This window comes from Lygodium microphyllum, chromosome 29 (assembly GCF_053477565.2).
Source record: "Lygodium microphyllum isolate KBCC chromosome 29, Lygodium_microphyllum_v1.1.10, whole genome shotgun sequence".
NCBI classification, from domain to species: Eukaryota; Viridiplantae; Streptophyta; class Polypodiopsida; order Schizaeales; family Lygodiaceae; genus Lygodium; species Lygodium microphyllum.
This window is the reverse complement of record NC_141163.1, coordinates 18,847,836-18,860,306: the sequence shown is the minus strand read 5'-3', so window position 1 is coordinate 18,860,306 and position 12,471 is coordinate 18,847,836.

The following is a 12,471-nucleotide window of genomic DNA, read 5'->3' as shown; positions in this document are numbered from 1 at the left end:
AGGACACATCACCAAACTCATTGAATACACTAAGTCTTGTCCTACATTTTACTAATTCACCTAGGTGCATATGCACATACACACACAACCTTGACAAGTATATTGGAGTACTCTTTGTGTCTCCTCTTTTCTTTGTTTCTCCTAATCAGTTCCCACCTTGTTTTCAAGGGGGGTTAGATGGGTAGAAGAGAGGAAAAGGCACCCCATAGTGGCATATGTACCATCCTAGAACCTTGTAGTTAACCACTTGCCCAAGGATTCAAAAGTGGTTACCACATTCCTAAGAATTTCATCCTTGCATTTAACTAGTTGCCCAAGGATTCCATCCTCATACACATATCCTATGTGCTAAATCCACCACATTGCACTCCTAATGCACTATATTCCCACACGTCCATGTATATATAATTTACTACTACATTGCCTACACGTAGCACACAACTCACTTTTGCATTCACCACTTTCATTATTCATTAGTGTGTTATACATTGCACTGGTGTACCCATTGGTTGACAATGCACATGTACACAATGCAAGTACACTGGTATACACAAACTAGTATATGCATGCACTATTGTACCCACATATTAGTAACTAATAGTGCACCTCCCTACCTTAGCCAATCTTACCACAACAACATACACCTATACTCTAACATTTTAGGACATTAGCTTCATTGCATAACACCCTTGTGTACAATCCCCTACTCGGTGCACAATGCAGAATGCATAGTGCATAGTGCACACATACACGTGTATTAGGACACACCTTCCTAGTGCACCAAAGCCAAAGACATGCACTTATACACCCACTCTACACCCATTAGTCATCTTTTTCTCTCTCTCACTCAATCAACGTTTAGCTTGTTCACAAAGGTGGAGCCAAGAGAAGCAAGGAAAGAAGAATGGGCACCTTGTAGTGCACTAGTGTATACCCTTATAGCACGTAGTAACCCACTACATTAGTCCTTGCATCTATCTTAGAATTTCATCAATGATTAACCTACATCCCACTATTGTACCATACTCTCCCATTAGTACACTATAAGATGCACTAGTGTATAGATCAATGCATAGTGCATGGTGCACAGTGCATGATGCATAGTGTGTATATACATAAGAATGCATAGTGCACATGCCCATCAAGCACTTCCAATTGCACCCATCACCCTTACCTAGTATAGATGTTGTGTATCACACCCTATACTATAAGCTTTAAACACCCAACACCTAACTTTGCACATCCCCTAGTGTACTCATGCACAATGCATGATGCACAATGTATGGCACACAAGTGTATAGTATACTAGCATCCATCCATACAATAGCCATATTAATCCATCTGTGTTTTACCTAGGTTAATATATACACCATTAAGATATCCTAAACCTACATTATCAGAATGCACTACAAAGTGCACAATGCATAGTAATAGTGCATAATGAACATTGCAAATGTCCATATGGGTGAACATACACCTCATATCCAACCTACTTAGTTGCATACCCACATTCTATCACCCATCCACACATCCTTTATCCTAGTGCAATCATTGGTCACCTTAAGGCATACTACACAATACATGACACATACATGCACATGGAGTGCCACACAGAATGCACAGTGCACACACACATCATCACCTAGATTTACATACCTAGTAAACCCCACCGCAGAAAGACCTCGAAAATACTTAGGCCATAATCACACATTGAAGATTGCACCTAATCACTTAGATTCATCCAGTATATGTCTATATATGCGCATTACATAGTGCATAGTACAGACATGCACGTGTACACTGACTGTCCACACACACTATTTACATCACCCTACATGCAGTCTAGAGCACACTTAGAGTACACAATTTTTCTTAATATTTACACATCACACAATTATAGAATTATTAAGTAAATTGTAATTCAATGTATGTATTTAACTTAGCAACTTCTCCATTCATGGCACATATAGTCCCTGTAACTAAATTAATGCGCCTAGCTCATTTACACATGCCCATGCATTCCAAATTAGGCATGCATTTTAAAAATAGACCGCATATCAATACATCACATGTACACATACACATTCAACCAATAAATTAAACAACCCAACTAACAAACATCACAAAATGAAAGACCATAAAAATTTCTCAAACTCAAACTTAACAAATTAATCAAAGTAACATTGTGAGTTAAGAGCACCTTTACAAATAGTTTGAAAAGCTTGGTTGTGAATAGTGCACTAGGAATTCAAAAAAGTCAAGATGATAAGTTTTTGCTTTTTGGATATTCAAAACATTGTTCAAGAAAATTAACAAACAAGTAGCATAGCAAAACAAGATAAACACACAAAACCTAGCTAGCACTAGGAATCCTAGGACTTGCAACCATAATGTAGATGCATTTTCTTGTGAATGGATGTGATCTCTGGACTCCCACAACTAGTTGAGACCTTAGTCCTGGTTGCTTCCTTAATATAAAAAACACACATATACCTAACTTGATTAAAAGAATAATTAATTTAGTCAACTAAGAGACCATGGGGATTGTGCCGAGAGCACAAATGGAGAGAGCTAAAATGTCAAGTGGAGCCTTGGATGCCTTCCAGTCTATCGTCATCAATAGCTTCCAATAGGCTGCTAACTCAACCATTAAAGCTTGGGAAAGAAAACTTATGGAGTTGCATGGGCAAGCAATCAATACTCTCAAAGTAGTTGTTGGACATTAAATAAATGACTAAACAATAGCTTGCAACTATACAAGAAAAAGTGGATAACATTCAAATAATGTTATTCAAATAAAGTAATTGTTGGACATTAAATAAATGACAACAATAGCTTGCAACTATACAAGCAAAAATTGATAACATTCAAATAATGTTATTGAACATCAGAGCTACAAGATCATCACAAGTTTCATTATTGAATCTAGTGTAGCAATACCTATTTAACCATATTAATATGTTACAAGTACGCAATAACATACTAAATGGATAATACACCGAGAAGTAAAGAACAAGCTAAAATCTTATTATTGGTAAAATAGTTAGATAAATATGGAGTGGGACATGACCCTTACAACTTTGTTGAATAGTTTGAGCAAGTTTGCAAGGAAAAGATCCTTGTGGGTGATACTAAAAATATGTAAGATTTTAGGACTATGCCTCAAAGAGAAGGGATTCAACATGCTAGATGCATCAAGAAATCCTCATTTATACTACTCAAAGATATATCATAAAAATTTTGTTAGAGGCTAGTTATAATGACAACCTCATCATCTTCTTAATGGACATTAGGAGAAGAAGAGCATGTGGGATTGTCTCCAAAGTAAGAAGTCCCTTTAAACACATACTAATTGTTGCTAAAAGACCCACAGGCTATGACCAAAGCAATGAGAAGCAAGGACAAGGAAGCTTTAGGTAACCATCAACACCCTCAACTAAACCATGATAAGGATCAAGTGGATGACAACTAAGGCTCTATGATTCATGTGAAAAAACAAAAGCAAGAGCTCTTAAAAATGGTAGAGACCCTGAAGTTGTCCCAACCTTATCATCAAAATATGTAGTGCACTCACTATGGTGGAGACTAGCTCCCTTCAAAGTGCTCAAGGCTAGCACACACATGCACTAATTGTGGATTCTTTGGGCATGCAGCTGCCTATTGCAAAGCTCTATAAAGACTTCCAAGACCTAGCTCCAGCTTTGGCTATTATCCCTAGTACAAACTGGTTTCAATGTCCATTGCAGGTGCAAGTCGCTCCACCTTTAGCCTTGCTAGCTCCCCAAAAGTAAAAATACATAATCTCATGAAATGAAATCAACCCCTCAGGTGTTGACCACCAGGACTTGTCTCCCAAGTGATGTTCCCATATAATATATCAAGAATCAGCAAAGGACAAGGAGTACACTAATTCCTTTCTTTGATACAACAAAGAGGGTCATCCCATCGTGATGGATTATAGATCCACGCTTATAATGATGTTAGGTTGAGGAAGAGAATGAGCAAGGATCTAGCCAAGAGAAACAATTGCTTTGCTAAAAATAGGACAACTATGGCACATATCCTTGTGTTATCCACAATGACAAGAATAGCCTAAAGAAAGAAAAGTAGACCAACGATGCCCTACATGTGGAATCACATACATGTATCAATATTTCTTGACAAATAAAGCTAGTAGCAACAATGCAATCATACCCTCAGTACTCTTGAGTCTCTTTGCTATTGAAATGATCAAGGCCAAATATGTCCTTCCCATTCCAATCAATTCTATCAGTATAGTGCAAAGCAAAAATGTTAAAATCACCATCACAATAAGCGTGACAATAATAAGTAAGAAAGTGCAAAATAACATTCAATTGAAGTTGAAAAGCGAAGGCTTAATCAATCATAGGTCCCAACTCCTATATCAATTACAATGAGTACAATGCTCATACAATGATAGCATCCCAAATGGAGAAGGTTTTCTAAGGTGGGAGAGTATCCTAATCCTAACCAGTAGTTGGCCACAATTGATATGATCAAGGAATGGGTGAAAGCAACACAAAAGGACTACTATATGAGATTATTTTGGAGACCATTGGTCTTTCAACCTCTCTAACTCCTCATATAAGCCTTTGTCTACTCAACCATTAAACCTCAAGAGCTCCGCTACTGATCCACTCTATTTGGCCCAACAAACAAACAAGCAAGAGACCAAGTTTCCAACAATGTAGAACAACACAAATTTCACTTTCAATATGTAGAGCCCAATGTAATCTCACCTCTCACATCTACTAACATTTCAAAATCCCAGCCATATAGAGCAAGCATTTACAGATGGATGGATGGCACAAACTTTGCACAATTAACTCATGATCCACAACCCAACTATCTAGTTGCACCTATCCTAGGAGTCTTAGGGATTAACACCTTCTAGGAAGGGGTAGAGTACCATGTAATACTCTTAGTAAAAGCCCTCAAGGACACTACCAAAAAAGGATTCATTAACATTAGGGCTAGAGTTAGCATGGTTAACAAGAACGTACTCCATCCCTAGGAGGAAAACCCCCCAACCAAGCATGTTCATTTCAACTTGACTATCACTCATGGATTTAAAGTATGCCCACAAGGCATATTGAAGGATCCTCCATTCAAAGTAGTTAGGATACATTATCATAAAAAGGGTTGACTATGATTTGTTGCTTCGACGTCCTTGGATACAAAATGCTTGACTCATGGATGTCAGGGGCAATGTTCTAGTCTTCCTCAAGAATGAAAATCTTACACCTCATTTGGCAATATGATATTATCCATGTATTAGAAAATAGACTTCCAAAGAGACCCATTAAAAACACTCATCTCACTTGTCTTCTAATCAAGACCACTAACTTGAGCGGATGCTTGTTGGTTAATTCTATGATCTAGGTTAGGATAATCTTCTTAACAAATGTGTTTGTGAGCAGATATTTAGGGTGAGCTATAAGAACCACATATTGAGAATTGTAGGAGGATACTTTGACAAAAATGTCATAGCAAGAAAATTTCTACATTCCCAATTGTGATGGTCCATTGTCTTTGAGACTTGGCTCATTTTGTCAACCACTATGATAAGTGTCAATGCGCTAAACTTCCAATCAAAAAGGATAAGGTGGATTTTTCCCTCTAATCACCCATCAACCCTTCAAAACACAAGGGATAGACTTTATGAGACCCTTCGACCCTACTACCTAGTACTTAGAGGCCTGCTATGTTATCATTGCAACTAGTTCCATGAACAATTGGATAAAAGTGAGGGCAACCAAAAAGAATGATGCATTACAAGGGAATGGGAAAATAGCGACAGTCATTTTCGACGAAAAATAGCAGTGTCACTATTTGTGTCACTCTAATAGCTTTGCAAATGCGAAGCTGTTAGCGATGCAAATAGAACACTGTTCTGAGAAAAAAAAACATTGAAAACCCAAGCATGGCATTTTGTCGCAAACTTTTTTGAGAGAGCAAAAGAGAGAGCAAGAAAGATTGTGGCTTTGGGAGGGAGAGGGAGACGAAGAGAGAAAGAGAGATAAGGAGAGCTTCTCACCTCCACTGCCACTGCCACTGTCATACGCAAAGAAAAGGAAGAAGTGTGTTAACCCCAACACGAAGAAAGCAAAAAGAAGTGGAAAAGACGCAGGGCAAAGGCGGAAAAAGGTAGCCCGACTGAAGAAAGAAAAGGAGAAAAGGCCAAAAGCGCAAGGGCAACCTTAAAATTCCAAGGCAAAGGAAAAAGGGGAAAGGAGCATTTTAAAATAAAAAGGCACACCCTGAAATCTTGTAAAAGAGCGCCGGGCTCTCACCCGTGCAATTTGTAAAGGTAGACGGGCGGTGGAAAGGAAGCCAGGAAGATAGAAGGACAATGGGAAAAAGGGCCTAGGCTATGGCCGGCCATGTAAAAAGGGGAAAAGGGGATGACCGCCCAAAAGGGATTTAGGGTTTTGTATATAAAGTTGAAAAGTGAATGAGAAGCTCATTCTTGTGTGTGGCCAAAAGTAGCTCTCCTCTTCTTCTTCTTCTTCTTCTTCTTGCTTGCTTGAGCTTGTGCTTGAGAGAGGGAGTGTGAGAGTGTGAGGGAGTGAGTGTGTGAGGGTGAGGGACCGAGAAGGAGAAGCTCTCCATCTTCTCCTCTCTTCTTCTCTTCTCTTCTCTTCTCTTGTCTTGCTCGCCGCAATGGAGCTTGGAGCGTGGAGCTTGAGGATGGAGCTTGCTTGAAGCTTGCACTTGGATCGTGGAGCTACCGGAGTGCACGGGAGAGGAGGTAACTCGAATGGCACGGAGGTAAGCTCACTACACCCGTAGATATGGATGGCGCGTCGGCTATGTGAGAGGTAGCCATTAGTGCTCGGCTTGGAACGCTTGAATCAATAAGCGGTCCGTGGGTCTTGGCGGTTGAGTGAAAGCTCCCACATTTTGGTTCCGTTGCCGGGAACAACGGATTCAAGCCTTGAGCGCTTGCGCGCTTCGAATCGAGCATCGAAGTAAGGGGTTTCCCCCGAACCGGTGCTTGAGGTAGATAGGTAGGAAGCGAGGGGGTTGAAGATGGTATTCGATCTCCTTGGCAAGTAGGTTTTTTGCTTTCTGTGATTTATGTTGTGGAATGGAGTAGCATAGGTATTTATTTTGTGATTTGGATGCATTTAGGGTAGGAAAAAACAAAGAAAAAGAAGAAAAAACAAGCAAACAACAGGGTTTTCTGTTGCTGTATAACAGGCTAAAATAGGGAAACAGGGGACCAGATTCAAGTTCTGGGAAGGCAGGGACAGGGAACTGCCTGTGAGGTTCTGCAGTGCTGGGAAAGGACCTTAAAAGGCCTGGGAGGCCAAGACAGACCTCATTTCCTTGGTTTGCCTTGTGTGAGAGAGAGAGAGAGAGAGAACTTCTGGTTCACAGGACGAGGAAGCGCTGCCCGATTCCTAGGCATCGGTGATTCATGCTGCTTCAGGTGAGTCTGGTGTTTTCCAACAAGTACTCTTATTAGATCCAGAAAGTCTGTGGTGATTTCGTGCACCAGACAGTGAGGACGGGACAAACGCGCCGGAATTGCGCCCGCCGCCGACACACTCGGACCAACTCGTAGTGGTCCGATTCCCAGAATCGGACCACCCGAGTTCGGGAGTCGGACCGTCTGATTCCCAAAATCGGACTAGCTCGATCGGACATGCCACGTGGCACTCGGACCAACCCGTCCAATTTTGAGAATCGGACGTTCGGACCAATCCGTCCGACTCGGACACTCGAACGAGTCCATAATCGGATCACTCACAATCGGACGAGGCTGACCGATTCCTAGAATCGGACCAGCTCAGAATCGGACCACCCTGTCCGATCCGATTCCCAGAATCGGATCACTTTTTGATCCGAGTCCCAAAATTGGACGTGACCAAAATCGGACCATTGGTCCGATCGGACCCACCCAAAATCGGACGTCGGATTCTGATAATCAGAGTCCTGAAAATAGGACATCTTAGAATCGGACCAAAAAACTGTCAAAATCGGACAGGTATCCAGAACACAAATTCTGACGCATCTAAACCCCGAAATTGACCCCAAAGGCTACGTAGAGCTAAATGCACATCACAGATCCTCACTAGGCTAAAATTTAGAGCACGTAGTTCAAAATTTGGCTATAAATGGTCCTCAAAATTGCATATGGCGTCTACCGTAACGGCCCTGCGGGTCGGGGGGGACTGCCCCCCCGGACCCCCGCAGAGGGGGCTCTGCCCCCTCCGCACCTCCCCCGAGTAGGTTGGAGAGAAAATGCGCGCCATGACAGGCCTCCCAAATTGGACCCTAGTGAAGTAATGGCTCTACACAAGCATGGATGCTCACTTGCAAAAGAGCAACCAAAAGCCCGTACCCGAATAGAGACAAACAGAGACCCTAGAACGTCAATGGGCCCATCTAGCCAAAAAGTGCAAAAAGGCCACACCATGAGAACACAAAGACATTGTGTTCATACCATGTCTAGTCAGAATGGAATGCAACATCAGCAAGCTACGAATGCCGAGATGATTAGACATGACACTCTTGACGAGAGATGTACCTTGAATAGCATTGCACTGACGATCCAAGACAGCAATGGAGAATCCACATCTGGTCGTGCAGTCGAGAACTCAAGGGCATCTATCACAAGGCTTAAATTTACAAGCCAGGACCGGGAGGATGAAGACATAGTACCACTTGCTTATCTTAGGGTCAAACTCACCGCGAAAAGAGAGCATACTATCGATGCCCTAATTGATGAAGGAGTAGATTTTAACATCTTGACCTATGAATCATGGACCCTACTAGGCCAACCGGAGCTCACACCGACTAGTGCAACTCTTAGCCCTTATGGGGGACACCCACAAGCACTCATAGGGAAGTGCAAAATCCTTGCGACAATTAAAACAGAAAGCTTGCCTATCCTATTTCATGTTCCTCCAAAAAGTGCTAGCTGCAGGAAAGAGACCCTCCTAGGAAGACCCTTCAAAAGGGCAACCAAATGTGAGGCTGACTATGTAGCACAGAGGATACACCTGACACTACCGGGTGTGAGGATAGTCACCACCTTTAGCAAGGGTGACCTCATCGAGCCTCAAGGGAAAGGCAAGGAAGGTGATGACATAACAGTCAATCCTACAAACGAGGGCAAGGACTTGTTGGAAGAGTTGATACAAGCACAGGTCGAACAACGAGAACCAGTGAGTGAGGCCATGCCGGAAACAAGAAGGTCAAGAGACAAGGCCAAGGATAGGGTTTGGACTCACAAATATCGTAGAAGACCACGAAAGAAGCCCAAGCCTTATAGACGGAGGCGTCGATGGAGAGCTAGCGCAACGCCGCGATGGATATCCAAAGAGTTGCTACGTGCTCAAGGATACTACGCAAGTAACCAATGGATTTGGGTACCGAAATCCCTTGCTAAACCGCCTCCATCAGCTGAAGGCCAGAGTGCCTCAAAGGCATGGCACAGGAGGAAATCTAAGAGAAACTCTAGGTCTCAAGGTAAGAAATCGGACATGAGTGTCCGAAAAAAGGAGCCTCAGCCTAGCATGCTAAATAGACAGAAATCATATGTAGCCATTGAGCATGCATCAGTGCCCAAAGAGCCTTTGATTCCCCAAGGGGAGAACAAGCATCATGGGGACAACATTGCTCAAGGCAAGGTTGATCGCTCAACAAAGCAAATGGCACAATCATCTGATAGCCTCGAGCAAATCATTCAGCGAGTGCCAAGTCCACCTAAGAGTCCGAGATCTCCTACATCCTCTTTTTCCAGACGGACACAGGAAGCACTACAGCAGTTGTCAAGGGCGACTGCTCAATTCCAATCTCTACCTCCATCTAAGCTTCCAACTGTCAAAGAGGCGGGACACGATGCCACCTGTACCTCTCGACCCAAGGATATGCCTGAGCCACTTAATGCGACTAGATTAGCTCCTGTTCGATCTACACAAATGAGTGCTCAAAGGCCAACAAAGGACACAGCCACTTCTGATCGCCCTAAGGACTTGACACTGCAATCCACCAAGGGTGGCCATCCCACTGAACTAGTTGCTACTACTTCCAATCAGGGATCACGGCAGTCACAGCCCTTGGCCGTGACAATACCCTATGTGGAACATGTCCTTAGTAGTTTACCTGTGGAGGAGGTGTCGCAACCACATCCCTCAACAACTCCAGCACTTTCAAAGTGCCTAAAGCCTAGGCTGGAGGAGTTAAACGCAAGGGAGTTGGCTGAAGGGCTAGACTCTCCAAAAAGGGAGGCAGTTGTGCCCTCGTAACCGAGCAAGGCTATTTAGCACACCGCGGCTATGTCCCATAAGGACACACTAGAGAAGGGAAATGTTGAGGCCCGACCAAGCACATCAACGGTCGATATAGCCCAGGGTCCTGAGTCGTCGAGAGAGGCATCTTCATTGACCAAGAAAAAGAGGAGAAAGCAGAGAAAACAACAACAGACACAGGTGGTTGTGGACCCAAAGAACATTGAGACGAAGAGCACTGGAGAGCTGATGAATAAAGCATCGAGTCCATCCACCAATGAACTCATTGATGCCTCTCCAAAAAGCGGTGAAACCCCAGACACATCCGTGTGTTCTGAGAAACCAAAGCAACCGTTGCCATCAATAGTTGCTTGCAACACTCTATCCACTGACAATAGAACTCACATTGATCAATCAAGAGTGGATACAACGCTGTCACAATAGGGTGAAAAATCTATACCAGTCACATCCGAGAAGAACCATGATGAAGTAACAACAAAACCTCAGGAGGAACGTGAGAACCCCAAGAGCACAAGGAATCCTAGCGTTGACCAATCTTGCTCATATAGGCTTGAGCCCCCAGCCATGCTAAAGCCTAAGGAAACTCTTAGGACTTTGCATGAGATAGCAACCGAGCAAGCCTTCGTTGAACATAGAAATGTAGCAGAATGCTTAACTGAGTTGGAGGCTAAGCTCAAAGTGGTCGCGTGTGTCTACGACCTTGCGGATGTGGGCACGATCCCCAAGGAGAAGCTTGGAGAGTACTTGACCTTCCCTCTATCATGGGAAGAACAAGAACATCTTAACGGGCACTACGACAGGCTCCTGCATGAACAGATGCGACTCATCCCTGACGAGGAGGCTGATGAACTACGCTTAACCGTCACGTTCAATGAAGTGCTCTGCCGACCGAATCTCGTAGACCTAGAGCTACTAAAGCGACTGTCAGCAGGCCAGAGTCAATTTGAGCGGCGTTGGTGCGAAAGCCGCGTTGTAATGGCCGAACTAGGGGCTCAGATCATGACGGTCTCAGAAGAGAGATTAGCCAAATGGCGATCCCAAAGGGACCCAACCTACGTGGCACCAACTTCCCTTCGAGTGCTTACTGACATTCGGGGTGCGGACTTCGTTGGGGCTAGGCTACAGGGCCCTTTGATTGATAAGGTTCTCACCGAGGAGGAGTTACATATTGCCAGTAGACTCGGTCAAGGTTCCATGCTACTCGACATGGCAAAATATCTTTCAGTATTAAGTCAGCTGCCACGAATACTAGATGCGTGTGCCATGCTCTGGTACAACCCCGAGTTCTACACGAATACTAGATTCGTGTTTTGTGGAATTTGATGGAGCCTGGAGGAGCCTTTGCTGCGATGGAAGCTTCTTGTGGCCAATCCATGTGATATTTCTCCTTTACGAGTACCTTTCTTTCCTGTTATATGTGTATCTGTACTTGTCGAGGGGATCTATTTTTGTTAGGGATCGGCAACCAAGGCATAAAGTCCCAGGTTTAGGCTAAGTATGTTTGAGGGAGGTCGGAGTAGTCATTGCCTCCTGTAAAGACATTGTTAGGCATTGAAAGACCTGTTTGAGAAGGAAGTCCTAGTGGCCCTATTCTGCCAGCCTGCTAGGCAGCCGTTCTAGGAGTTCTTGTTAGTAGTGAGGCAGTTAGAGAAGCCTGCTAGAAGATAATAATAATGATGCCAAGAAATCCTGAATATCCTAAAAGATGAATATCAATACGAAGGTGTGTAAAAAAGGGTTCTAACCCCTATCAAAAAAAAGAAAAGAAATGAAAATATATCAGCCGTTGCTCATTGCCTTGCGAAGGCCTGGTAGGTTCCTGGGGACGAGTCAGACCCGGGGCCGATACCTTGTCTTCCTAGGGGTGGCTTCTTGCTGGATAAATAATACCAAAAACAAGGAAGGGTGGAGTGAAAATAAAAGTGAGCATTAGAAAAGGATTAAGTGTCGCCTTGCGAGGGCTTGGTAGGTTCTTGGGTGCCGAGACAGGTCCTGAGACCGATGCCCTGTTCTCCTTGGGTCACTACGCTCAGCTCCCTCCTTTTTACATGCCCAAGTATGTTCATCCAATACAAACCCCAAAAGAAGACATGTACTGGAAGAAAATACACTTTGATCAGGCTATAAGAGTCCTCGCCTTGTAGGAGCTCCTAGTTGTGTTGTCTTTAGTTGGTAAGTAGTTCAGACT